The sequence below is a fragment of the Myodes glareolus genome, chromosome 4 (assembly GCF_982192425.1).
Source record: "Myodes glareolus chromosome 4, mMyoGla1.1, whole genome shotgun sequence".
Taxonomy (NCBI): domain Eukaryota; kingdom Metazoa; phylum Chordata; class Mammalia; order Rodentia; family Cricetidae; genus Myodes; species Myodes glareolus.
The window spans coordinates 106,886,720-106,911,348 of NC_142029.1; positions in this window are offsets into that span (position 1 = coordinate 106,886,720).

Below are 24,629 nucleotides of genomic sequence, written 5' to 3' on the forward strand. Positions count from 1 at the left end.
TAGCATTGTTGTTGAATTCTAATTTTAATCCATGGTGGTCTGACAAGACACAGGTGGTTACTAATATTTTTTTGTATCTGTGAAAGTTTGCTTTGTTACCGAGTATGTGGTCAATCTTCGAGAAGGTTCCATGAACTGCAGAGAAGAAGGTATATTCTTTCCTATTTGGGTGGAGTGTTCTATAGATGTCTGTTAAGTCCATTTGATTCAATACCTCCAATAAATCTCTTAATTCTCTGTTTGGTTTCTGTCTGATTGACCTGTCCATTGGTGAGAGAGGAGTGTTGAAGTCTCCTACTATTAGCGTGTGTGGTTTGATGACTGCCTTGAGTTCTAGAAGAGTTTCTTTTACATATGTGGGTGCCTTTACATTAGGGGCATATATATTCAGGATTGAGACTTCTTCCTGATGAGTTGTTCCTGTTATGAGTATGAAATGTCCATCTCCATCTCTTCTGATTGATTTTAGTTTGAAGTCGATTTTGTTAGATATTAGAATGGCCACACCCACTTGTTTCTTAGGTCCATTTGCTTGGAAAACCTTTTCCCAACCCTTTACTCTGAGTAGGTGTCTGTCTTTATGGTTGAGGTGTGTTTCTTGTAAACAGCAGAATGTTGGATCCTGTTTTCGTAACCAATCTCTAAGTTTGTGCCTCTTTATAGGTGAATTGAGTCCATTGATATTAAGAGATATTAATGACCATTGCATACCCAGTAATTTGTAAGCCAATCATTGCTCAGCTGCTGTACTCTTGCCTCTTCTGTCTGCCAATCTTTGACCCACACATGAAAACATTAAAAGTATGTCTGGGTCTGAAAAAGGGTGGACCATAACCCAATCCCAGAGCCAGCTTTTTAATTAAACTGATCAGAACAAAACAACTATAATATTACTCATACCCAATTGACATTTAAGTTCCTATTACATTAGTTTCAGTGGCCAGAAGATCCAGATATAAGTTCTGAGCCTGGGCTTCTGGGTGCTGTGGACGCAAATTTCACATAAAATAATTTACAGGCAGGCTCACTGGCCACTAGGCAGATGCAACCCTACCAGACAAGTAAGACAGTCACCTAACAAAGGCCAGGGATATATTGCTCCTTTCTTCTTTGTTAGAAATGTGGATCGCCTGGGGAGAGGCGTTTGCCAAAGCTAGTGACTAAGTTGCAGGTGTTTCTCTAGCCCCGCATCCCCCAGAAAGAAAATATTAATGAGCTTCCACCCTGGTTTACCTGGGGGATAAAAGGTGTTTTGTAAAATAAATGCAGGTAGATTTTCAGGATGGAGGAAGCCTGAGATGCCCTTCCGCCATGATGACTGTGTAAACTGTGTCTCACTAATTTCTCACACCTCAACATAGGGAAAAATAATTTCTATGTTGGGGCCTATGGGCTCTGAGAGTTGCAAAAGTAACAGTTGAGCTGTAACCAAGACACAGAACACAGCCAACTCATATATTCAAGACCAATCAGACACAAACATGCAGTGGCCAAATTCATGCATTCATGCCAGACAGACAAAGCATTTCTTACTTCTCCCAGTTGTTATTTTAAGGGGGCAGCACAGAATCTAATTCCCATGGTGTTGTAGTAGAAGTGGCTGCCTACTTCCTGCTGAAAACTGTGGGTTTTAAGCTGCCCATGGGCCCCAAATTGTGGGCTCCAGTCTCAGTTTACAGAAGTCAAGCAAGGTGTAGTTCTCCAAGAGTAGCACATTCTCTCTCTCTCTCTCTCTCTCTCTCTCTCTCTCTCTCTCTCTCTTCCTTTCTTTTTTAAATTTTTCAAGTGCAGTAGTATGAATCTAGGGCATAAGAGAAGTTGAGGTAGTTTGCCCCATAATCTCAAACTATAATACAAGACAGAGACCAACAAGGAAAAGCAACATCAACAGAACAATGAGAAAGAGAAACTGAATGCAGACAACAGAGATGCAAATGAACAAATAAGACAGATGAGACAATAAGACAAAGAGAAAAGATGAACACATAAGACAAATAAGAACATCATTCAATAAAGATAGGATCCCTGTTCTTGTGACCTGGGATCCAGATCTAAGCCAGGGAACCCTGAGATTCTGCTCCACCTGATACACTGATCCCTGGACACTCCACCTCCTGGGACAGATGTAGTCTCTAACACAACCACAACTAGAACCCCCAAGGGCAAGAGAGGCTTCCCTCCTTTTCCCTGGACTCAAGGATCGCTAGCCTGTCTGGCCTCCTTATTGAGTCCAAACCCTGGCACCAAAACATTAACAACCTCCAGAGAACTCTGACTTTGCCTGTTGGACATCTTGATTCTGATCCTCAATGGGGCATCTTGGTGCAGCTTCCAACTGGTAAACCTAGCCAGTTATATGCCACAGGAAGAAGAGAGACACTTCAGAGTTCAAAGATGTTAATATCACTGCATAAATGGGTCACTGATAGATCAGGGCTTCAGGACAAAGACACGGGAACCTTGATTATCCTGACAGCCCAGAGCAGGAGCAGAAGCAGGGTGGATGAACAAACACACAAACCACGAACCTTTGTTGTCAAGATACCTTATAGTTTTCTATTCCTTGGATGAACTCCTTCACAGAAGGAGAAAGGCATCCTTTTCTGAACAGACATATTCAAGTTTTTCCCTTATTCTCTGGGCCTGCTGTAAACACGGAGAGGGGTTTTCATGCACAGAAACACTCAATTTTCCTCAGCACAGGATTCTAAAACCTTGTCCTTTGCATTGGATTACCTCTTTCTTCTTAGAATCAGTTCTTTCTTTGCTCTCACAGCAGCTAGTTTTTAATCTTACTTTTTTCTCATCCTTGTCATTGGATTCTTTTTCCAGCCATTCTAAAATAGAAAATGAAAGGACTATCTATGAAATCAAAAGAAAAAAATAGTGAAATAACTTATCTTATTTGTTAGAAAGCTAGAACTTTACTTTTGTAAAGAGAAACCTTAATTATTCATTGAACAAGAGTTCAATTCTTTTGAACTTTAAGTCTCTATGCATAGTACAGCTTTACACAAACATTTCTCAAGTATCTGAGAACTGGAGTTCTTAAGACTCTTAAAGCTGAGTATGAGAAGGTTTTAGATGGTTTTGTGATTCAGGAGTAGTAGGGAAGATGTAAGACACACAGAAGTAACCATGTGTAGTTCTCCTCTAGATCAAGCCTATAAACCTCCCTCCTTTCACCCTAGTGAACTACCGCTGCTAGTTAAACTCAACTTCAGGACTTTGCTTTTGTAACATTTTCTTAACTATGGTTAAGAGTTCTGCTCATACCTATTAGTCTGGGAGCACCCATGTATCAGGAACTGTGTAGCAAAGGCCACTGTCACACTTTCATGTTTCATGTATGTCACATGTCTCTGCTGCTGTTCAAGCATCAGAATAGCAACTCCTCCTTTCTAACGGAATTGTTTCTAATGATTTTCTCACCAGTTTAAAAATGCAACAAGAATATATCATCACGGTGAGGAAATGGCTTAGCAGGTAAAACTACTTTTCATGCAAGCCTGAGGACCTGGGTTTTATCACTGGCACTCACAGTTGAAGGAAAGAGCTGACTCCTGAAAGTTGACCTCTGACCTCCACACATGGTGTGGCAGGCTCAATCATATACATTATACACATACAGTAATAATAAAATAAGCCACATGGTGGTGGTGGGAGACAGAGGTCGTTGGATCTCTGTGAGTTCAAGGCCAGCCTGGTCTACAAAGAGCCAGTTCCAGGACAGGCTCCAAAGCTACAGAGAAATGCTGTCTTGAGACACCAAAGAAAAAAAGAATAAGGAACATATCATCAGTATATCAGGAATAAATAATAGAATCTAAAGAGGGCAGGGGAGAGACCATAATGGGAGGTTAAATATTGCAAATATGCTTGTTTTTCCATTAAAACAAAACAACAAAACCATAGTGCTCTTCTTACACAGTAAAATCCTTCTAAGAGTTGCCTGCATATAAATGAGCCATCCAGCAGGTCCAGTTATTCAGGATCCTGAAGGGGTTCTACCTGCAAATATCATGGGTGAGAGAAAAGAAGGAGACCAAGCAGAATTCAATTGTCAAGGTCTCTGTTTATTAGGATAATGGTTACAGCTTATATAGCCCTTGAATGAGGTGTAGGGGTAAGCAGGAACTTGGTGGGGTAGCAAAGGTCACCAGTTAGCATGCCTGGTGTTTTTTGTGTAAACAGAAACATTCTTTTGTGGTTCCGTTAACAAAGAGTTCTCAAGATAGTTGGGATGTGGGGCTCTCTGCAAACATCCTTAGGACAATGATCCCTGATATACCTGTTATCATTCTTAGGACAATGGTCCCTGCTATCATTCTTAGGGAAATGGTCCCTGACATATAATCTCTTAGTTCCCTTCTCCATGATTTTCTAGAAGCCCACTACAACCAAGCCATCAAACCAGAGCTATCAAATGAAATCAAATAAAACTCAAAGTAGTGCCACCTTTAGCAGCGTCAATTCTGTCCTCACATCTTGTAGCTCAGATCCTCTTTGTTCAAGCAACAGTTCTAGGTCTTTATGTTCTAATACAAGAAGCTTTTCATTATGGACTTCATTTTTGCTGTGTAATATCTGAGATCATTCTCCAACTGGAGCTAAAAGAGTCTGATTTTCAAGGCTTGCTTTTCCATTAGCATGCTACATTTCTTGAGAATCAACTTGCAGGGCCCCTTTGTAAATGTGGTTTCTTCTAATTCTTTGCATAAGAGAATTCTCTCCTGCTCAGAGTCTCTGAGTAAAGCCTTAAGTTCTTCACATTCACCTACATGCTCTTGTTGATCTCTCCTTCTAATTCTAACACTTGCTCATCGTATTCAGAGACCAAGTCATGTTTCTGCCCTTGCTCATGAAGGCCATCGTAACCCAGGTCTCTGCACAAGTCATGTAAGCCTTCCTCAGGCAGAGACAGAGCTGATGGCACAGGGCTTTCTCCAACCAGTGATTGTCATTGCCTCATCCTTGAGATGGGACAACTGTGAGTGTTATAATGTGCTTAGACAAACTCTGTGCACTTTGACTTATTTTAAACTCCTATTGATATAATGGTGGCTATGATTTTCTAGTTCCTTTTTAAATATTTGTGAAGGTTTATCCATCTGTGTTCTATGGATGTAGTGTGTGCATCCCATGCTGTGCTGTGGAGGTCAGAGGATAACTTGCAGAAGTCAGTTCCCCTCTTCTATCTCATGAGTCACAGCCATTGAACTCAGCTTGTCAGTCTTGGCAGCAGGTACTTTTAGCTGCTGAGCCATGTCATGGGCCTCTGGTAGGTTGGTTTCTCCCTTCTCAGAAGTTTCCCAGTGTCCCTAGGCATTGCTTGTTCTGACTGTTCCTTGAAGGTACTGGCAGTGTGCTTGGCCTCCAGGGCTCCCTGCTGAGGAGAAACAGGCCTACTGATCCATCCTTGTCTTAAGCCAAATAGCATTCTTAAAGGACACCCTCTGTTGACAAGCAGCCTCTGTGGCTGTGAGGTCCTTGAGGAGAGTCTGAGGAGTGACCCCCTCCAGCCATTTCCAGAGCTTGCGTTAAGCACCCCGGAGCCCTGAGGAACATAAATCACGCAGCATGGGTGATAGGTAGTCCACATTAGGAGTGCTGTGATATGGTATATTGGGGCCTTTAGAACTTCTATGTTATTTGACTGTTATTTCATTTTTAAAAAGCATGTCTATGTGTGGGTATGTGCATAGGAGATCAGTGCCCATGGAGGCCAGAAGAGGGCATCAGGCTCCCCTGGAGCGATGATTTCAGGAGGTTCTTAGCTGTCCATCATGGATGCTGGGCACAGCACCTGGGTTCCCTGTGAACAGGACCTGCTCTTAACCACTGAGCTCTTTCTCCAGTCCCCTTCTTGTGACCAGAAACTGCATAAAAGTAGATGCATTTATGTTGGGGTGGTGTTTTGGTCTGTTTGGAAATGAAGGAACTTCAAGGCCTAGTAGTCTCTGAAGGTGTTTAATTTCAAGTCACTAAAGGACTGATCTTGGACTTTAACTTAGTTCTTCCCCAGGCAACATACATCTTGCTGACTTCATTGCTGCTCAGATCAAAATGTTGTCACTTTTAGCTTATATCATTAGACTTTATCAGGTAACTTCCTAGACTTGATTACCTTTTTTTAAAAGTTTATGTGTATGTGTGTGCTTTGAGTAAGTGTGTATTTGTGAGTATGTGACACACCTATGTATATGTGTGTTTATAAATGCATGTACACGTGTGTGTGTGTGTGTGTGTGTGTGTCTGTGTGTAGAGAATAGGGGATAGTGTTGGGAATCTTTCTAGATCACTCTCTTCCTTCTTCTTTTTGAGGCGAGTTCTCTAAAGTCAGACCTAGAGTTTATTGTATGGTTAGTCCTCTCAGCACCCTGTTCAGGGTCCTATACCTCCCAAGGGCAGAATTACTGCTGCCATGTTCACCTAGAGTTTATGTAGGTTCTGGCAATCTGACCTGATTGCCTTGCATGGCAAGCACTTTAGTCACTGAGTTCTCTCCCCACCCATCTTTGCTATTACACAGAAATAAATGTATTTTCTGTGCCTGTGTTTTGGAACTGACCATTGCTTTCAGTCACCCCATTAATTTATAGATGGTTTCTGTCCCCCTAAAGCTTCATGGCCATTTGTAGTTGGTTTTTTCCTGGGGTCGCAAGTTCACGGCAAAACTTGATCTGTGTTTTTTGTCCCCATAGATTTGCATTCCCTGTTCTCTAAATGGACTCGTATTCTCCAGGGTTTTGTCTGTATTTGTCTCTGCTGTCTTTCACTAGGCAGGTGTGCTGAGAGCCATGAGTGAACTACTTCTCTGAAGTCAATAAGAAAGGGAAAGAGGACCTAACTCTGTCAGTAGACTACATTTTTGTCTTTCTTTTAAAAATTTTTATTGTGTATGTGTGTGTAGTTGGTTCTCTGCTTCCTCCTTTATGGGGTTCCAGGACCTAACTCAGGTCACCAGGCTTACATGGCTTGCACTTTTATCTCCTGAGCCATCTTATTCCCCAACCCCATCTTTCTCCTTCTTTAGATGTGGTCTCCCTATGAGCCTGGTTGCCATGATTTACTATAGTAACAGGCTAGTCTCCATTTTACAGTGATCCACCTGCCTCTGCCTCTCAAGAGGTGGAATTACAAGCTTTTAACATCAGACCTAAATTAACCTGTATGATTTATTTTTGTTTGTTTGTCATGGTTTTAGTTTTTCAAGACAGGGTTTTTCTGTGTAGCTCTGGCTCTCCTGGAACTCATTTTGTAGACCAGGATTTCTTTAAATTCAGAGAGTTCCACCTGCATTGGGATAATGCTCTAGTACACTTTAAAGATTTGTCATTTTATTGCTTTAATGATATGCTGATTGACCAATAGCCAGCTAGCAAGTATAGGTGGAGTGACTGGAATACAAGAATTCTTAGAAGAGGAAAGGCAGATAGTCAGTCACCAGCCAGATGCAGAGGAAACAAGATGAGAGTGCCTTAATGACAAAAGGTACCGAGACACATGGCTAAACATGAATAAGAATTATGGGCTAGTTTAAACTGTAAAGAGCTAGTTAATAAAAAGCCTGAGCTAATAGGCCAAACAGTTTATGATTAATAAAAGCTTCTGTGTGCTTCTTTGGGATTGAAATGCTGCAGAACCAGGAAGGACAAAAATTTCCATTATTCTCTGCTTCTGGCTTTTGAGTGCTGGGATTAAAGGTGTGCACCACCACCACCCAGCAAGCTATGTAATTTTTAAATAAAATTTTTGTGTAGGCAATTAACAATTGCTCTAAAGTATGAAGGAAATGTTAATCTGATGTCTTGTAATAGAATTATGTTTTGCTTGTCAGGCTCTTTGTTTTTGGAGACAGGGTCTCAGCTGGCATGTACGTCTGTATGGGTTTAGCAATTTTTTAAAGTTAAAACCAATTTAGATTGCTGTCTCACTATGTAGCTCAGGCTGGCATTCATCTCAAGATCATTAATATGCAGAGGGCTACATTGTGGGCATTGACTACCATGACCTGATGAATGGAGGTGCTCTCCCTTGGTGTTGAGTCAGGAAGAGACATTCAGAGCTCTTCAGAGTAGCTCCAGCCAATTTCTTGCCACTCCAACTTATGTTAGTGGGATGACTAAGAGGACTGGATGAGCCAGGAGATGGTGGCTTTAATCCTTGCACTTGGGAGGCACAGGAAGGTGGCAGTTTGTGACTTTGAAGCCAGCCTGTTCGACTAAATGAGTTCTAGGACAGCAAACAGGGCTACACAGAGAAATCCTCTCAAAAAGAACTGATTGATTTTTGAGCCAGTGTCTTGCTATGTATTGCTGACTGGCCTGGAACTTGTTAGGAAAACCAGGGTGATCTCACAGAGATCTGCCTACCTCTGCCTCCTGAGTGTTAGAATTAAAGGTGAATGCTGCCATGCCTGGCATTGACTTATATTAAAAAGATGTGCCAGTGTGTGTACCTGCCTGTGGAAGCAGAAGAGGTCATTGGATCCTCTAGATCTGGAGTTACTTGTGGTTGTGTGCCACCTGTCATGGGTGCTATGAGATGAAAGCTGGCTATCAGGAAAGTAATAAACAGGAGGTGGGAGTGTGAATTGAAGGCCTCAAAAAGAATGAAAGAGAAAGAGTAAGTTTAAGAGAGACAGTATAGACACTCAGATTGAAAGGAGTAAAGAAATAATAAGCCATGAAAAGATGGAATGTATGTAGAGAATTTAGATTATGTTTGTGTTTTTTCATCCCCAGAGATTCTCTGAAGGATGCCCTCTGGAAAACTGGCCAGTAGGAAAGTAATACAGAGGAGGCAGGAGGGTGAATTGAGGGCCTAAGAAAGATAGAATGTATACAGATGTATGTTATTGTGTTGATTGTGTGGTTTTTTTTGTGTGTGTCCTGGATTGGAGAAAGACACTTAATTCTGGGAACTGCTAAGAAAGGTATTTTGTCTTTAAAATACAGGTCTAAGGATTTGATGACTTGGAAAAGAGGTTCTTCTTTTGTTTCCACAGAGGATGAGAAGGTGTGGAGTCATTCCAGATTCATGTGGTTTGACTCACCGAGACCCCCTGAAATGTTGCTGTAAAATAACCCTGAGAATGCAGCACCCCCACTCAGCAGGAAGTAGCCAGACAGGTTGAGTATGCCCAAATCCCCTAAAATATTGTTTAAGTGGGTCCCCTTCAGTGATTCCAGAGCAGCAAGTCTACTCCCCCAAGTTTTGCTCTGCTCCATGCACCAGTTTGGAGAGAGGGCCACTGCCAGTTTCCATGACCAATCTCATAAGGGTCTCTTTTAGGGTCTGATTTATATGCTCTTCCTGGCCAGAACTCTGGGGCCTATAATTTCCTATCTGCCCCAAGTGGGCTAGCCCTTGAATTACCCATGCTGTAAAAACTGGTCCATTGTCTGAAATAATCAGAATGGGGGTGCCATACCTGGGAATGGTGTCCTCCAGAAACTCCTAAAATACCAATTAGGCTGTTTCATGTTTGGTAGGAAAAGCATATTATTACATTTTCTCTTAGGGTTTCTTTTGCTGTGAGGAGACTCCATGACTACATCAACACTTATAAAGGAAAATATTTCATGGGCTGGCTTTCCAGTTTCAGAGGTTCAGCCCCTTGTCCTCATGGTGGAACATGGCAACATTCAGGTAGACATGGTGTTGGAGAGGTAACTGAGAGTTCTACATCTTGTGTAGCCAACAGGAAGTGGTCTGTCTCACTGGTGTGGCTTGAGCATATATAAGATTTCAAAGCTGTCTTCCACAGGGACACACTTCCTCCAACAAGGACATTCCTATTCCAACAAAGCACACCTCCTAATAGTGCCACTCCCTAGGAGCTTATGGGAGCCATGAGAATTCAACCATGAGCCCCCACAAGGGAAGAAATGGTGCACCATAGGAAAACTCCTACTGTGATCCATAAAAAACAGGGATTTGTGGGGTGTGCTAAGATAATACTGAGGGACTGTCCTGCCACATGGGACGAAATGAGTTCTGTGTGTCCTTGTTCCCTGTTCTTGCCTTGGGAAGTACCATGTCCTTGAGGGGGCATGGTATACATCTGGCCTCCATGCATGGGAGACGAAGGCCTTTTACTTGGGTTAGGTTAAGGACAGCCCTGTGATTCTGAGGAATGGCCTGTGAACAGGGAAGTGAGGAAGTGGCTTTTCTGTCCTTTTCTCTTTGGTGTTCTTGTATGCCACTTGTCTGCATGTACATCTCTTTCCCTTGTCTGTGGAAATTTTCTTCTATGCTTTTTGCTGAGCTTATTTTCCATGAAGGATTCTTCTCATTCTTCTGTTCTCATAATTCACAGTTGCATATTTTTCATGGTTTCCAAAGAGCTCACATACTTCCTTCATACGAAAAAAATGAAATCATCACAAGCCTTTTATTTGAATGATTGAATTTCTCTTGTCTTATAGCCCAGTTTTCTGTACAACACATTCTAATTTTGTTGCTCTTATTCTGTTTTGAGTTAGGTTTATGTATTTTTTATTTCTTGGGTTGTTTATTTATCTAGATTCTAAGATTGTTTAATTCTTTATGTCTGTTTAATAAGTTCTGTTTTCATATCTTGAAGTTTTTATTTAAGATTTTGTTTTCTGAATTAATTCATAAAATTATGTGAATCCCAAAATTATTTGTGCCCTGATAAATTCATTGGTGAATTTCCGGAACACATTCAAAATCATTCTTTTGTATTTTTTTTGTGTTGAATTTTATTTATGTCACTCTTACTGTTTGCCACTACTGTGAGATTGACCATGTTGGGGGGAACTACGATTTCCTGGGTTTTCCAAGTAACTTCCATTTTTGTGATGGGACTTGTTCATCTAGATTTAGTTTGCTGGTGAAGTGTTTCTAATACCTTTGTGTTCATGGAGTTTTGCATTGCTGTTTGGTGTTCCCAGTTGGGTTCTTCTTGGCTCATCTGTGTCTTGCTTTAGCTCAGATTGGAGACACATGGCTCTGGCAGGATTGTAGATGGATAGAGGACTGACATAGGATGCACTAGAGGTGCAATCCTTCTTACCTCACAAACCAGGCTTTGGGAACTGTGGTGGGATATTGGATGGAGCAGTGTTCAGTATGTCCTACATCCTTCGATCTCATGAGCCAGGTAATACATATTACACTGGTTGTGTGCTGGTCCCTATGTGTTCACATATATTCTGACCTCATGAACCACCTTACACACAGTGCCATGGGTATATTCACTAAGGGTTCGATGAAGGTGGTGAACCATTCATGATGTTGCCACAGTTCTGCCAGCCTCTTAAAATGATGTTCCTGCAATCACTGTTGCTGTCACATGTCCCATGTTTAACTTTCTTAAGTCATATGACTGCACTCCTCTCTTTTTATCCTCTGATGAGTCTTCAACATTTTAAAAATAAACTCAGATTCCTCCTGTATAGATTGTATACATCTTTGGGCACATTTATTTTGGTGTCAATGTTTTGCTTGCTGTGTCCACACTCATTCAGTATGATTTCTCAAATTCCCCTGCTTGAGATACTTCCTATAATTTCCTTCATTAAAATTAGCTTCATCCCATGGAACTGTATTTTCTTTGTCTCTGATTTGTTCTCATGCATCGCTCCACTATTAAAACTGCTGTTTGTTCCTATAGTGTTACAGTGCACATGTGTATCTCAGCACTCAGGAGGTAGAGGCAGGAAGACCCTGCCTTTGAGAACAAGTCCTGCAGTACTTTCCTAGTGTATTAGGTAGCATGACTAATAAAAACACAGAGACAGATATTGGGGTTCAAGCTGAAGATCAGAGAAGCAAAGCATTCATGCCACCAGAGAGATCATAACTCAACCAAGGGTCAGACAAACACAGGGACCATATTGCAGTACTCTCCATCAACCTCAGAATCCACAGTCCATGGAGTGAGTTCCTGTCTCTTCCCTTTTATACTCCTCTCTCCTTCAAGTCATATCACTTCTGTCTCCACCTCCCTAGTGAGGGAATAAAGGTGTATGATCCCAACTTCTGGGATCACCTTTATGTAAGCTCTCATTCTCATTTAGACAGATTCTATGTTGCATTACCCATGGTGGCCTTGTACTCACAGATATCCTTTTGCTTCTGTCTCCTGTTTCCTGGAACTAAAGGGGTGTTCCACTACTCACTGGCCTGTATGACTGACTAGGATGACTACTTTGCCCTCTGACCTTCACAAAGCTGTATTTATTAAAACTCAAATAATATATCACTATAGTACTAACTATTGCTAATAGAAATCATGACAAAACCCACTGCTATGGAAGGTTTTATTTGTCTTTCATGTCCTATTCAAAGACTATCTTAAGGGAAGTTCAGTTAGAAACTCAATCAAGAGCAGATAACAGATGTTTAATGGCTTGCTCTTCCTGGCTTCCTCAGCTTGCTTTGTTACACAATTCAAGACCAACTTACAGGTGTGGAGACACCCACAGTGGACATGAATTTCCCATATTAGTCATTACTACAGAGAGAGGGTAGAGAGAGCTGCTGTAACCTCCCAGCAGCTGCTGTAGGAAGTCTTACAGCCAGTGGTTTCCTACCCACTGGGGTGTGGCCTCATATACTATATATGCTCATGTAGAGCAAGTGCCGACCTCTTTTCCAGGCTCTCTGTTTTGGTTGCGGATTTTGGTTTCTGATCTCCGTTCAAACAGAGGATTCTGATTTGTGAGTCTACTGCTAAATAAATAACCATCTATTTCTCAATTCTGAGCTAGTGTGGGATTTCTTTTAAGCGTCCTTCCACAAGCAGCTGTAAAGTCACCAGCCTAGTTTCAGGCAATTAGCACATCAACCCACTTTGGTTTTGAGTCATCTTTCTGTGTAAATGAATGTTTGAGGAAACACTATCAAGTGACAGAACCCAGATCCAGAAAGACTTATGCTAGGGTTTTATTTTTCATTCTGGTTTTCCTCTCTCCCAAACTTCTGAGGCAAGAATAAAACATGGGGAAGCAAAGAGCAGTGGGGGAAGTGGGAATACCAAGAGGAACTGACATCTATCTTTACATGTGCAGTTTTGCCTGTAGGGGAGATCGTACTTAGCAAGAGTTGAAACCTAGCCCTGGATATGTATAAAAGTCTTTTGCTGTGGGCTCGAAATGTCTAGTAGGATCAGACACTTATCTGTTTATGTCTATGAGATAGTTTGGCTAGAGGTTTTATGTTAACTGGTAGGACTTACACATAGACAGGTGTCTGCCTTTGGGTATATGGGACAGAATTCATAAATGTACCAGGCTTCTAGTTGTGTGGGGGAGGGGAGTGAGAGATAGACGCAGAGAGAGGCAGAGAGAGAGAAAGAGACTCAATATACCCCTTGTGCCATGGCCTGCACCAAAGATCAGTTTTTAGCTGTGCAAGAGGGGTTTCTATTTAAGAAGAGACTTTGTAATGAAGACTTGAAGACATGTCCTGTGGATAGGTGACACCCAGATTTATTAAGGTTGTGAGGTGTTTTCAGTGAAAATATATTGAGTATAAACAAGGACCTGCCACTGAACATCAGTAGACACTTACAAGTCATGTTTGTTTGATATATTTTCTGTGGCTATGGACATACACATAACTTCTGCAGGGTGAATTGTTGTCAATTTGAACTCTAGACTTTTGGTCCAGCAGGACTTATGGAAAAGACCACTACCATATCTGAGGATGAGGAATGGAAGAGGCTTGAAACACTGCTGTCTCCAACTTTCACCAGTGGAAACCTCCAGGTGGTGATGCTGGAGAGGGCATATTCTTAAGGGACAAATCTGAGGACAGGTAGAAAACAAGCCCATGGTTCCTTTTTAAGTGTCAGTCCTCTGAATCACAGTTCCCCTAAGCTGGTCTTTTGTCTTCATACCCATCGGACACATTACAAAATCCAACATTCTGCTCATGACTTCATGACTGGGGATGACTTGTCCTTCTGGGACCTGAGTTTCTACATTTAGCTACAGATGCTGTGCTTTGTGCTTATATATTCCCTTTCATTGCACAGTATGGAGATACGTTGGTGAAAAAATTGAGACAAGAAGAAAAGAAAGGGTAGCCATCACCGTGAAGGAGTATGTGGTAGTGCAGTCGATGGGACTGTAAGTACCATAGTGTCCCCACCACTCCAGGAAAAGGACATCTGTATAGTAACCAAAGGTAAACACCCCACATGTTAGTGAGATAGGAATCTTGACCCCACCGATGGTCCAGCAGGTGTGGGCCTGCCTGGGTAACTCAGAAATAAGAGCAGCCTCGGATGCTGATGTTGCTTTCCATGTCTCTCTCTGCTCAGCATCCTGGAGCTTATAGCATGGATGTGATCACTGGCACATTATCTGGAGTGAACGCTGATTTCCTCAAAAACCCAGAGGATCCCTTTGTGCAGAAAGTCAAATAAATCTTAACAAGTTTGGATTTTCTTGGCTCATTTCTTCTCTGTGTATGTAAGTAGCTACTTCCTCTATTTTTTCTTCCTCCCTCTCATTCTTTCATCAAAAAACATCATCCATCATTACTGAGATACAATTCATATATAAAAATAATGTAGCCACTTAGAATTTGTGATTCAGCTTTTGCTCATACAAGGCAATGTATATCTATAACCATTATCAAGCCAGGGAACATTTTATCCAAGAAAACCCGCACCTTTTCATTCCTGTCTTCCATTCCTCCTTGCAATAAAAACACCAGTTCACTGCTCCTGAAGATCTGCCTATTCCTGGTATGCCATAAAAACATGTTATAAATATGTCATCGAATGTATAGAATTTAGTGATTAGCTTCTTTCACTTAACAGAATATATTAAACAGAACCATTTGATGCCACTCCCGTGTTCTGTGGACAAATCAGATTCTGTACCATCTGATGGTCATTCAGCTTATTTTCAGATTTGGAGTGGTGTAAATAAGCTGACATGAAAATTGGCATCTGACATGATTGAACACTTGTTTTCATGTTTCCTGGGTATGCACTTGGGGTGTAATTAGCAAATTACATAGGAATTCTGTGTTTGACTTATTGAACAACTGAGAAGTTTTTTCTTTGATAGACACAGCATTTCATGTTCTAGTTAGGAGTTCATGAGGCCTCCCATTGGACACCTTGGGTTATTGTAGTTTCATGATGGTCATTCCCACCCCCTAGTGGACATTAAGTAGTACAGCACCATAAGTGCTGGGCTGTGTGCAATCTTTGCTCCTGAGTAGCTAGCTGAATTGTGTTCATGCTTGTCATTTAGCTGTAAGATTGGCGTGTGTATCAAGAGTAGCAGTCACTTTCCAGGCATATAATTGGGATCTTTCTCTTTTTTTAGATGGCTTTTACTGTTCTTAATGGGATCCTTTGAAGTACACTTTTAAAATTTTTTATTTTAAAAACAAATTTAGCATTTATAAATGTCTTAAAGTTTTATGATGTACAATTTTATGAAGTAGTGTGATTTATCTCTAAATCACATGGTGAGAGCTGAGGTTATGAACATTTAATGTTCCCCAAGTTTCATCCTATTGGGCAGTATATTCCTAAAAACTTTTATTTATTTGTTTATTTTTTGGGACACAGGGACTATGTTGCCCAGGCTGATCTAGAAATTGTTCACTGAGATGAACCTGCCTCTACAGCCAGAGTGTTGGGATTGAAGGCATGTGCTCATCATGTCTGTTTTAGACCTAGAACTTTTACCCCCTTTTACTTAATTAGTATGCACTGTTATCAAATTTATTCCTATCTTTAAAGGAATGCAAAGAATGTAAATGCTGAAAAGTGAGGTGGAACATCATGTTCTGGACTTGAATGGCAATCACACCCTCAATCTCACATAAACTACTCTAGATCACGCTGATCAATGTTCCCTCTATAGATGTGGGAGATGCTCTCTGGGTCCCACCCCGCTCTGAGGGACTTAGGGAAGAGAGTCACTGTTGAGTTTTCCATGCTGCAGTGGATGGTCCCACACCCATGCACACAAGGGCGGCACTGAAGACATAAGAGTGTTATTAAACAACATGACATTTTGAAAGGGAAGTCTGAGGGGAATGCTGGAGAAGCTGCAGAGGGAATAGTGGGAGTGGGATGATAATCTTATTTCATAGCATGTATCTATGATGTAATCAAAGAATAACAAATGTTTCTTCCTATTTTTAGTATTTTTAATTTTGTTTTATTTCTAATCATGTATGCATTATGTGTGTGTGTCCACGTGATTGCCATGCTTCTAGAGTCCAGCAGAGGCAGTTGCAGTGATGAACCATTCAATGATAAGGACTGGGCACTGAACTTGGGTCTCCTGTAAGCAGCAAATGCTCTCCACCACTTGACCATTGCTCCAGCCCATATCTCAAGTGGTTTACGTTTTGATGTATTATAAATACAGTTGTTTGTTAACAGCACTTTGGTACCTTTCTTTGGGTTGAATAGAAATACAAGTGAATCCTGGGCTTAGCAGAAGTTGTACTTGATATCTAATAGGAGAATATGAATTCACTGAGGATTTTCATTACTCTTTCTCTTTTTACTCGGTAAGTTATTATTTCATTCCGAACTCCACTATATCAGATGCTTAGTATCCCTATTTTTCCAAACTGGCTAATGACCTTTTTCTATGAATTTGTAATACAGAAGAAGCAAATCACCTTGAGTCAAATCAGAAGGTAAAATGGGGTGTTACTGTCAGAACACTCATGGTTTGATCGTGTGTCAGGCTGTGAACACGTCATTTGTGCCCTTTCTCTAAATGTCTGCCATCGACTTTTCTCTTTTTGCTTCAAGACTTGAGTGGACTTTCTTCAGCTGATGATGAACACTCAGGACTCCAAAGGCAAAGAGTTCCTGAAAGGTAACCCAGGGTGCTTCAATGTGTGTGGATCAAGAAGCCCAGAGAACCACCACAACAGGTGGTTTAACAGCAGCCATCCTCCCTGGACTCCATACATCTCCTAACAGGGCTGCAGCAGCATGTGGGAAGAGTTCAGCTGTGAAACCAGACAAGGACATTAAGAAAGAAAAGAAGGGCCTGCTGAAGCTCATCTCTGGTGCTTCCACCAAATGTGAGCCCCCATGCCAGCCTCACCTACTCTGGACTTGGAGCTGGGTGCAGGTCAGGTGTCTTGCAGGGAGCACTGGGCCCTAAGTTGCTGCTAGTGGGAAATCACAGCTGGTCAGGCTCCTACCCCACAGATGGAGATGGCCCAGTGGTCTCAGGCCCAGTGGTCGCAGTATCCTCAGCTCAAGATGCCTTCACAGCAAGGCAAGCTCCCAGGACTCCTCAGTGCCCACTGCTCCAGCACCTCAGCAGGACTTTTCCTCCCTGTCTCCTGTCATGAGTGAGACCAGACCTATTATCTGTGAAAGGCACAGGATGGTAGTTTCCTATCCTCCTCAGAGTGAGGCAGAGCTTGAACTCAAGGAAGAAGATACTGTGTTCTTTCATAACAATGAGAGTATGGTGGTTCAAAGGCACATTACAAAGAATTGGAAAAACTGGCCCATTTCTGGGGAGCTTTGTGGAAAATATATGAGAAGACTCCATGTCAAGAAAGGGTAGCATCACATCATGTGAGTAAAGAGCACAGAGCCAGGTCATAGGAAAAGCACATCTCTGGATTTCTAGATCTCCAGGAGCTGAGCAGTGGTGGGCACCTGACTCCAGAACCTGGGTCTGGTTACCCCAGTGAGCAGAGTGAAGGAGGTACTTTGTGTGCTTTCTGTCCCTCTGGATTCTGATGTGTGAAGTGTGCCTTGTACTGTCTAATGAACTATACAGAGAAATGCCTATATTTTGAAGATGTATAACTAAAACAGACAATGTTTACAAGGCTTAACTGATTTATTTGCCTTTTTAAAACTTAAACTTTCTTATAATAGCAAATTATTTGAATTTTGATTTTTCAAAATTACTAATTTATGAAATTATGGCTAAGAAGAAGTTAGATTTTCTCCTGTTGCGGTGAAAAGATTCTTTTTGGGATCGACTGCTCCTCCTCCCCTGCTCGCTGCCCTCCTCCCCTGGTTGTATTTTTATTCTTTTAGGCAAAAATGCCAGTTTCCCAAACAGACAACTGAATCAGTACCAACAAGGATCTGGGTCAGGGAGACAGTGGCTCCTGGAGAGAGGAGTCAGTGGGTCCCACCTTTCTGTTTTGAGCAGAAATCCACCCAAAGACCTAATCCTCAATTTCACATTGTGGATTTTTCATTTTCCTATAATGAAGTGGGTAAAGTAAGAAGAAAAATTAAGCACAACTGTTGACTAAAAATATGTCTTTGCTTGTTAACACAAGCAGCTCAGTGCATTGGCTGGGAAAGAAGAGAAATTGAAAGTGTAGCTGCTGTGTGTGAATGACTTTGAAACGCAATTCCCATTTTACCCTCAAGTGATCTCTACGCTGACAACACAGTAAAAATTGGTGAGACAGTGGAGGAAGAGATGCAGTCTTGTTGAAGTCAAAGGCTGTAAGAGACAAGGGGAAGTTCCCGTTCATCCACTGTGAGTCCCCTGCCATCTTGCATGTGATACTGGATTTACACAGTGCACGGCATGTATATGCCATTGCCATTATTACTCAGAATTGATAGATACAGGAGGTTTAAAAAATAAACAGCATTCTCTTCTCTACTCCACCACCATTACTGACCAAGATATCCTGAGTGTGCTTGCTCTCTCTTTAAAGCCATACTTTAGCAAGCACATCAGTCGTTAGTGAAAAGGCAGACTGATGTGCCGGGTGAGTTTATCCAGGAGACCACTGGCTCCTGTGACTGTGGTGAAGCTCTGCAGGGCTTGCTGGGAGTGGCTGTACCCACACCATGCAATTGCTTCAGGGTCTAACCAAGTCCATCTCTTTATAGAAATCCTGTGATATCTGGAGGTGTCTTCTTCCAGGTTCATCTCAGCCAAGGGTCTGGGTAGTCCTGGAAACAGCTGGAGGACAGTCTGGGAGTGAATGAGACTGTTCCATGGTTCTCTTGTGGGTAAGTTAAGTAAGGAAGTCAACATACCTTTTCCTTTTCTGGGAAATAGTCACATGAATTGAATAATCAAGTAATGGCAAGAGATTCCATTGTCTTCCAAACATGTGTAATGTGATTGGAAGAGGAATCATTCCTGCTAACTATTTTTAATATAAAATCACTGTATATTGCATTCCTTTGTGTTGAATTAAAAGATACTTTACTAGGATATCCAGATAACATAATAAGGTTTGGAGACATGGACTTTAGTTACAAAAACAGCTGACATCAGCTTTCATCGGTGTGAGTTGACACCAGCATTTCATTATATTCTTTACTTTCACAAATTGGTGTATTTTATAGAAAGTTTAAAAGAGTAAAAAGACTACTATCAGTTATCGATTATTTTTAACCTGTCCTTTCTCCATATTTTCAGATATGTGATTGACATATGCCTGGTAACAGTTATCTGGTATAAATTTGGCTAAAGTTTCATCTGTTGGTAGATAATTAGATGACAGAATGTGTGGGCTTTCTATCAGATTTTTTTGGAGACAGTAGATGGCTGTTGAAAAAAGGGCTTGATACACAGTGGTGGTAATGATGAAATTTGAATTTATCATTTCTTTTATGTTAATTTTGAGGACTGGCTGAAAGGTTTCATTATTAAAAATCAATTTTCAACCCATAAAAGAGCCCAGAAAGAAGAGATTGTCAGGAGATATGTATGGAGTGGGTTTAAAGGATGGAAGCATTTCTGCCAAATTCCAGAAAGATGTGCACATGGATGATATCTTTGGTGTCCACTGGAGCTTTCTAGATGTCCACTGGTGTAAATGGACCAGAGCTTCTAAAACAACCACAGAGACAATTTTGTGCTCAAGTCTTCAGTGGTGTTAGGTCATCTGTCTGATTCTGAGTCCCTTCCAATCCCACTGATTCTGGATTTCTACCTGAGAATTTGCATCTGGGATCCAAACAGGAAGAGCATTGTCCAGCAGTGGGGTTGATCTCTGTGAGTGAGTGATTGAAGTGTGATTAACAGTTCCGTCTGCAATTTATTCTGCTCTGTGTAAATAGCATCTGGGTAACTATATGCCCTGATCTTCTTTATTCTTCAGATCCCTTGTTTTTTAACATCGTCCATGCTAGGTCTGAGACACAACTATTATTAGTGTTATAACTACAGAAGGATTTTAAAATTCTCATATATATTCCATATTTCTAGTTATTATCCAGTACGGGAAAGTTTTTCAAGCCTTACTTATTTGCTTTTTTAAAAATGACTTTTAAAAAAGTCATTTAAAAATATATGCATTCATTTCCAGTGGTGTGGGTCTTCCCACATCAATGAATATAATCCCACATGGTAATGTTCAGTCTTGACTCCTAGTTCATCCTAGATCCTGTCAAGTTGTCAGTCAGTATTAATCACTGCATTTCTTCATGTTTATAAGTATGTATGAGGACAGGGTGTGGTGGTTGAGTCTGATCTAATAGAACAGATGGGCCACAGGTGGGCACTGGAGTGGAATTCAGTGCCAGTGACTCAGGATCTCTTTTCTCTGTTCTTCCCTAGACAGCTGAGAGCCCCATGTGAATTTCTTCTCATCTCCACTGGGATGTTATGCTTTGATCTTCATTACCTACAATGTTCTTTTCCTTTTATCTCAATCTGATATTGAGACCACAGCCCAATCAGTTGTTTGTATTTTCCCATTTTGTAAGCCCACTGGAACATCTATTTCCTTTATTATGTATACACTGGCAACCCACCATGATGTGCAGAAGAAACTTCAGGATGAGATTGACAGAGCTCTGGCCAGTATGGTGAGTGGATGCTATCCAGAGAAGGTGCTCATAGGAAAAGAATTAGCAAGAACATGACCCATCAGTCTCAAAAAGAATTTTTACAGCAGGCCATGCAATGGTTCTTCCACCCAGTGAGAGTCTAAGTGAAACAGGGGAGGGACATAGGAGATGAACACAACCCATAGAAATACACAATCTTTAATACGGTCCTGGCTCTGATGTATCTTTATTTGTTATTGCAATAATACTAAGTAAGAGGCACGCAGAAAACCTAGGTGACCCTTGAAAATATGCAGAATTCCCACAGGTGCCTGGATAGTTATCTCCTCTGATGTCCTTGGGGTGCTGTCCCCACTATACGGTGCTAGGCTGCCTGTCACTTGTCTTGGCAGGCTGGCCTGACACTCCTCTCAATGGCTCCTCTGTCCAGTCCACTAGCATGGCATTTGTGCGTGTGAGTGTGTGACTCAACTAGGAATTCTTTTTTTCCTGTGGTTTTGATGGTGAATTAGACTCCTTTCTGTCTTGCAGTTAGCATGACTTTCAGACGTTCTTTGATTGTTGGTGCCCTCTGCTGACCATAGTATGCATTACAGTCAGTGTGCTGGACAGGTTCTCTCAGGAAGTATCCAGGTCAAACCTTGTGAGTTGGCTAATGTTCTAGCTTCCGCTGTTTTCAAAGATGCCTAGATATGCACTAGAGGGGTGCCTGCCTTTGTGCTTTCTTGAATTCTTAAGTATTGGTCACCTGCTGGTGGGATGCAGCTGTGGGTCCACTTGTGCTGTGGGGAGCATCTTATGACTGAAGTACAGGGAAAGGACAGCTCAGCAAGCTCCCACATCCTTATCATCCTGTCTAGTGATGGGTTTGTTTGGTGGTGAATAGAACTTTAGAAAAAGAGGAAGCCGAAACAGTTGGGGGAGTCTAAAAGTTCACTGAGCTCTGGCCAACAACCTAAAGAAGAAGATGGGAGAAAACAACTGTGTCTTACAAAGTCGACACTGAGAAAGGCAGCAGACCCAGCAGAACCTCATGATGACAGGCTGACTTGTAGGGACCACACTGGGTACGGATAGAGGTAGGTAGGGGCTAGTGACCTCTTGAAAGAGAAAAGTGCATGATCAGCAGGTGACCCCACATTCCTACATGCTATCTCCTAGCTGGTTCCCTGACCTGCCACCCTGGAGCAATCCTTAAGGGCAGAGATAGGACAAGTATCCACCTAGATGGAGAGTCCTTGCTTAACCTTGAAACTGTTTTTAAAATTTCCTTATTATTTCATATGTGTGGGTTTGTGGAGGCTAATCTTGGTTGTCATTTACACTACATCTCTAATGCATGCATTCAGGCACTGGTGAGGGATTTTATTGATTGGGTAACTTGAGGTGGCAAGATCCACCCTAAATCTTGCACACACCTTCTGGGGTCAGCCCACAGAAAAGAACATGAAGGAGGGAAGCTTCTGTATTTTTGTCTATTTGTCCTCACTCTCTTCAGAAAATCCATCTCTCCTGAGGCATTCCTTCACTGGTGTTACACCCTGCTTTGGGATTTCAGTGCACACTGAAGTCTAGCTGCTCTCTGGGACTCACTTGGGAGTCCTGCACCTGACAGGGACTGCTGAGACATTCAGGTTTCTAGACTGAAGAACTGCCATGTGCTTATCCTTTCCATCAGGAGACCACATGTGTAGGACTAACTGGACCTCTGCTTGTCAACCACTACCATACACAGCCCTTAATGTGTATGTTTCTGCATATGTGGATGTAGGCTCTGTGTATGCATGCATGTTGTGTGTGTGTCTTTATGTGTGTCTGTGTCTGTATTCATGGGTATTATTTCCAGTAGCTCTGTTCCTTGCTGAGCACTGACTAAAATTCACTATTTTGTCTGCTCTTAGTTTTCATTGAACCTTGTTCTGTCACTGAACAGCTCACAAATTGGGAAATCTGTCTGACCAGTGAACTCTGGTGCCCTGCTGTCTTGTCAGGTGTCTTTGCCTTCTTTCTTCTTGCTGTGATAGAATACTGACCAAAAATAACTTCAGAAAGGCAGACATTTCTTTCAAATTGCAGATAAATGTCTACCATGAAGGGAAGACAGGACAGAAGCTCAGAAAGAAACCTGGAGGAAGAAAGGAATAGAAGCAGAGGTCATGGAGGAACACTGCATATTGGATTGCTCCTCACGGTTTGCCCAGCTTACTTTCTAATACCACCCAAAATGACCAGTACAGGATGGCACCACCCACAGAGGGCTGTCCTTCCCAAACCAAGCACTGATCAAGAAAACACACCACATATCTCCTCAGGCCACTCTGATGGAGTCATTTTCTCAACTAAGGTTCCTTCTTCCCAACTGACCTTACTTTGTATTGAGTTGAAGACAATGAAAGAAAGAAAGAAAGAAACAAAGAAAGAAAGAAAGGAATGGAGGAAGGAAGAAAGGTAGAAACTTCTGGCATATAGGGTAACAGATTCACTCAACCATGCCATTTTTAAAAAATATGAATGCTGGGTTTTTATTTTAGGTCCCCGTGCTTTCTCAGCAGACAGCACATGGACATTATCTCCCTATCTTTGATCTGTACTGTTTTCAGGGTCCATCAAACCTGCATAGGGACAGTGATATGAGCATTCCCACGGCTGCCCATAGCAATGGAATAGAGTGTGCTGACTGAATCCTGTGTGGACAATTTCAAAAATGTGGTTCTTTATTCACAAACCTGCCATTTCTACTTCAACTGACTTTCCTTGTCATTTTAGCTACATATTATGATTTCTGCTATCTGTCTTACCCATTGCAGATGTTTCCTTAAAATTGTCTGGAGAAAATCTAAGGTACACTGTGGAGAGCAGGGACAAGACACGTAACAGAATGATGACTGTTTGAATGGCTGTATCTGTGTATTTTCCTGTTGATGTACTTTTAAATTGATGCTGTCATCTAGATTCTTCCCTGTTCATGGCTGGTGTGCAGCTGTGTGGTGAGTTCCTTCTCATGTGACCTGTGTGACCTGTTTTTGTGTCTTTTTGAATTACCAGCTCTAAAAACATTCTGCCAATTCCTCAAAATTCTTCTAAACATATTGACTGGTCATTATGGTGGTTTGATAGAAATTGGCACCCACAGGGTGTGGCACTAGTAGAAGGTGTGGCTTTGTTAGAATAGGTGTGGCCTTGTTGAAGATGTGTGTCAGTGTGGAAGTGGGCTTTGAGGACTTTGTTGCTACAGCTACACAAGTGTGTAACACACAGTTGCTTATGTCTCCTGCTTATCATGATGTGGAACTCTCAGCTCCTTCTCAGCACCACATCTGCCTGGATACTGCCATTGCCATCCATCATGATAATGGTCCAAACATCTGAAGTGCAAGACAGCTCCAAATAAATGTATTCCTCTATAAGTGTTACGTTGGTCATAGTGTCTCTTCACAGCAACAACAACCCTGACTAAGACAATGAAGGATAAGTTCACTAGTTAACTCTCACCGTGTATAGGAAGGACAGATAGACCACTGGTGTCAGTCAATTCTTACTACTGTGCCTCTCTGTCCTCTGCACTGGACAGTCCTCCATTGATCTACAGGGAAGCTTGTCTCCACCTGCAGCCCAAGTGGACATTCCCTCAGCCTGGCTAGTTCATTTTTGGATAACTAATTTCTGAGAGACATTGGACATGCCAGTTCTGTGACTAGATGATATGTACAGCTCACTTCTTGATGAGACCTGGACTAGCCTGATGTATATATCCCAGTTTTAGGTCTAATTTACTTGATTTTTTCTTTATAAGCTTATTTATTTATGTATATGAGACAGTGGCACTTGGTTTTTGGAGTTCGAAAAAAGTCAAGAATACAAG